Raw genomic sequence first — 5,114 nt, 5'->3', positions numbered from 1 at the left:
CAGTTTGTTCGATATGTTCAAAAGGGAGTTAGATGTGGCCCTTATGGCTAAAGGGATCAAGGGGTATGGAGAGAAAGCAGGAAAGGGGTACTGAGGTGAATGATCAGCCATGCTCATATTGAATGGTGGTGCACACTCGAAGGGCCGAATGGCCTACTCCTGCATCTATTTTCTATGTTTCTATGCAGTTAAGACTAATTAAAACTACAATTAAAAAGGCCAAAGGAGCATTAGACAGCAGGATTGTGGATAGGTACGGGAATGCTGGTAATGTTTTGTTCAGTTATGTTAGAAGCTAGAAAGTGGTTCAGGGCCACACAGGCCCTTGTGGGAGATTCAGCGAGACAGATTAGGACTGAAGAGCAAAGTATGGATATTTAGCATTGGTTTCTGGAAGTGGTGATGACGGTAAGTGCCAGATAGATGCGCTCATAAAATTGATTCCATTGAAGTAAATGCAGAAAAGGTTGTATCTAGGATTAAATATCTTGCGGCTAATTACGGTCTTGGGTCTGCAAACATTTATCTCAGATTGCTGAAAGAAATGGGAGATCTATTATGTGAGCGACTGGTTCATATATTTTCCAGCTCTTCGAGGTCTAGGTCTTGGTCGTATAGACTGGGGGGAGGCTCTAGTGGTTCTAATATTTAAGAAACTGAACAAAATAGACCTTAAGAATTATAGCCCAGTTATTTTGATGCCAATTGTAGGGAACAACAATAACCACTTGCATTTATATAGCGCCTTTAAAGTAGTGAACCATCCCAAGGCGCCTCACAGGAACGTTTTCAGACAAAATTTGACACCGAGCCACATAAAGAGATATTAGGGCAGATGACCAAAAGCTTGGTCAAAGAGGTAGGTTTTAAGGAGTGTCTTAAAGGAGGAAAGAGAGATAGAGAGGCGGAGAGGTTTAGGGAGAGAGTTCCAGAGCTTGGGGACTCGGCAGCTGAAGGCATAACCATCAATGGTGGAGCGATGAAAATTGGGCATCTGCAAGAGGCCAGAATTGGAGGAGCGCAGATATCTGGGAGGGTTGTAGGACTAGAGGAGGTTACAGGGAAAGGAAGGGGTGAGGCCATGGAAGTATTTGAAAACAAGATGAGAATTTAAAAATCAAGATGTTGCTTAAACAGGAGCCAACGTAGGTCAGCGAGCACAGGGGTGATGGGTGAACGGGACTTTGTGCGAGTTAGGTTAAGGGCAACAGTTTTGGATAAGCTTAAACTTATGGAGGGTGGAAGATGGAAGGCCGACCAGGCATTGGAATAGTCAGGTCTAGAGGTAACAAAGGCAAGGATGAGGGTTTCAGCAGCAGATGAGCTGAGGCAGGGGCGGAATCGGGCGATGTTACGGAGGTTGTTTCCGAACGATAAGGGAGTCAAGGGTTGTGGGGAGCGGGCGGGGAAGTGGAGTTGAAGCCAGGATCAGATCAGCCATGATCTTATTGAATGGCGGAGCAGGCTCGAGGGGCCGAATGGCCTACTCCTGCTCCTATTTCTTATGGTCTTATAGGCGGTCTTAGTGATGGCACGGATATGTGGTCGGAAGCTCATCTCAGGGTCAAATACGACACCAACGTTGCAAACAGACTGGTTCAGCCTCAGACAGTTATTCAGGAGAGGGATGGAGTTGGTGGCTAGGGAATGGAGTTTGTGGTGGGGATCAAAGACAATGGCTCCGGTCTTCCCAATATCGCTGCAGGTATTATTAGAGACACATTGGATGATCACCTGAAGAAAATAGCAGTTCTTGGAGATTCCCGCATGGCTTCAGCAAATAGAGGCCTTGTCCCGCTAACCTGATTGAATTCTTTGAAGGGGTGATTAAGTTAGTGGATGAGAGTTGTCCAGTTGATATTGTATTCTTTGATTTCCAGAAAACCTTCGATAAAGTGCTGCACAGAGACTGTTGGGTAAGATTTCATCGTGTGGTATTGGTGGCCAGATTGTTCGATAGTGAATTATTTGAATCAGGTGAGAGCATCAGTGGAACTGTGCACAAATTTGGGTGCACTGGATCAGATCAACTAATTATGATACAGGTCAATTTAGGTCCGTTCAGGGACTGGACCTATGAATGGCAGAAATATCTCAATATGGTTAAATCCGGTGTGATACATTTGGGATTTGGTAATTCCAAGCGTAGGTATAGAATGCAGGGATACTTCTAAAAGTTGAAGATCAGGAGAAGGACCTGGGGTTCATAGTGGATAAACCACTGGAGGCTCTCAAGCAATGTGACAGGGCCATTGTGAAAATAAACAGGGAGCGAAATTGGGTTATGCCCAGTTTGTAGGCGGTAACCGAGGGGAGATGGGGCTTCCTGCGCCCGGCACGGGAAGTCCGGCTCAAGCTGCAAAATTGCAGTTTCCAGCCCTCACAGGAAGTGGAGTGCAATGCCTCGTGCTCCACTTCCCTTTGGGGGGCGGGTTTGGGGGCGTTACTCGGCTTCTCCGCGTTGCGCTGACACGTTTCAACGCTGTGAACTCTGCACGGCCATTTCAAGGCCTCCGCTGGGCCACCAGGGCTACGCGGTGCTGTGGCCGCAACCCGTCAGCGAGACGGAGTGCCGGATTGCACGATGGCAGCAAGGCAGAGCGGGCCGGCCAGTGAGTCGGCCAAAGAAAAAAAATGGCAGCGCACAGCGCAGCGCAACTCCCCTTTAATTTCCGCCCCGGGATCGGAGGTTGGCCTGGTTCGCGACCCGCCCGCGACAGCTTTGTGGGGCACTGGTCAATTTCTGCCGTGGGGCGCAAATGCTTCGCCGCATATGCCGATTCATCATCATCATCATAGACAGTCCCTCAGAATCGAGGAAGACTTGTTTCCACTCTTAAAATGAGTCCTTAGGAGGCTGAACAGTCCAATACGAGAGCCACAGTCCCTGTCACAGGTGGGACAGATAGTCATTGAGGGAAAGGATGGGTGGGACAGGTTTGTTGCATGCTCCTTCCGCTGCCTGTGCTTGATTTCTGCACGCTCTCGGCGATGAGACTCGGGGTGCTCAGCGCCCTCTTGGATGCACTTCCTCCACTTAGGGCGGTCCTGGGCCAGGGATTCCCAGGTGTCAGTGGGGATGTTGCACTTTATCAGGGAGGCTTTGAGGGTGTCCTTGTAACGTTTCCTCTGCCCACCTTCGGCTCGTTTGCCGTGAAGGAGTTCTGAGCGGGATGCACCGCTACTGTGTTTGCGCCTCCGCTAATTAACGCACATTTTCACGGGAGCCGGTAGTGTATTTTTAATATTTTATTTGGTGTTATTGTGTTTGGGTTTTTTTTTCTCAGTTAATAGCAATGAGAATTCGTAGATACGGAGTTCCCATTGCTGTTAATTGAGAATACTTTACCTGGTTGGTTGAGCAGTCACACATGACTGCATCGTCTGCGTGGGAACCTGGAAGATGGGGGCGCGCTCTGCAGCACGGGAAGAGAAGGCCTCCCCACCGGAATCCCACGCTCCTCCGTGACCACCAGGTACTTGCGTAGAAGTTTTTCAGCTCAGAGGCAATTGCCCGCAGGAAGCCTCCGGCCGCAATTTCAGCCCCAATATAAAACCAAGTACACTAGACTTGAGGTATACCAGGCCTTGGCAATACTGTGTCCAGTTTTGGTCCACATATGGGCACTGGAGGGTGAAGAAATTGGACTTTTTTCATTAGAGAAACACAGCCTTAGCGGAAATGTGATTTTAAAAAGTAAAATACATTATGTCCACTTTGATAAGTTAGTTGACCTTGGTTGGGGTCAGTGAATGACAGGCCGTGCGTTTAACCTATGCAAACACAGAATTAAGTTAGATGCTAGAAAATATTTTTTTCCAGAATCGTGGACTCGTGGAAGAAATTGCTGAAACACAAGATGAGTATGAGTTCCCTGCAGGCCTGCAAAGGAGAACTTGTCTCTGCAAGTCAGTGAACATTTCCTAACTTGGTCTCAGATGTTTTTTTGTTGGCTGTATGATTAGTGAACATGGTATACAAGGTTGCACCGGATGTGGGTGGCAGGCTTGATGGGCCAGCTGGTATTTTTCCATCCTTCTTGGCCATGTGTCTGTATGGGGTGTAGCTGATCTCGTGCTCATGGTATTGCCCATGGGAAGTTGGAGGAGAAAGTGTGTTATAACAACAGGGTTGTTTATTCCTTGTAGGGAATAATGCCAGGCCAACTGATTTATATTGACTGAATTAGTCTCATTACACTTTTATTAAATAGTATTCTGGGATTGTTACTGGAACTTTGGGGATTGAATTCCATAACTAAGAAATCGAGAAATCAGTACTCATCTTTCTTAATTTTCTACATGATTATGATTTTGATTTTCTACTACAAAATTTGAATTATTTTGCAACAAATTCTACATTTGCAACAAGATTCTGAGTTCTTGGCCCCCGCAATTGTTACCTCTTCACCCAAGAATAGAAGCAATATTTTTACTTTGTCCCTCCGATCTGTAAAAAGCTTCAAAATGGTTTCTCATTTTTAGATCTATGATGTGTGCATGTGCAGCATTAATCCATTCGCCCAGCTCCATAGTATTCTCTGTATTAAGAAAGTTGTATATCAAGGGAATCGTTCGATTTTAGAGCTTGTCCCGATGATCCTCATGCTCTGAAGCACTCCCAAGTGTGACTCTTCGCTCTCTATGAACAAGGGTGAACCCTTATACGTCAATATCTAATGATACAGCATTGCCCAGATGTCAATAGAACCCTTGTTACTGTAATAAAAACAGAAAATGCTGGAAATCTCAGCGGGTCAGGCAGCATCTGTGGAGATAAACAGAGTTAACGTTTCAGTTCTGTGACTCCTTGTCAGAACTGGAAAAGTTTGAAATGTAACAGATTGTTAAGGAAGTGTGGGGGCCGTGAAAGGGGGAAGGGAGGAAAGAACAAAAGTGAATGTCTGTGATAGGGTGGGAGGCAGGAGAGATGTAAATTTGCTCACTGAATTGTCAAGAACCCCCTGTGCTCTTCCAGTCTTTAAATAGTGGAAGAATAAACGCACTACAATAGACCATATGATTTTGGCTATAAACTACGAATCAGGTTTATTAAATGCAGAAAATCAATACAGAAGATTTTACTTGATTACAGAACTTTTAAATGACACCTC

Source organism: Pristiophorus japonicus, chromosome 20 (assembly GCF_044704955.1).
Source record: "Pristiophorus japonicus isolate sPriJap1 chromosome 20, sPriJap1.hap1, whole genome shotgun sequence".
Lineage (NCBI taxonomy): Eukaryota > Metazoa > Chordata > Chondrichthyes > Pristiophoridae > Pristiophorus > Pristiophorus japonicus.
Note: the sequence above shows the minus strand (reverse complement) of the source record.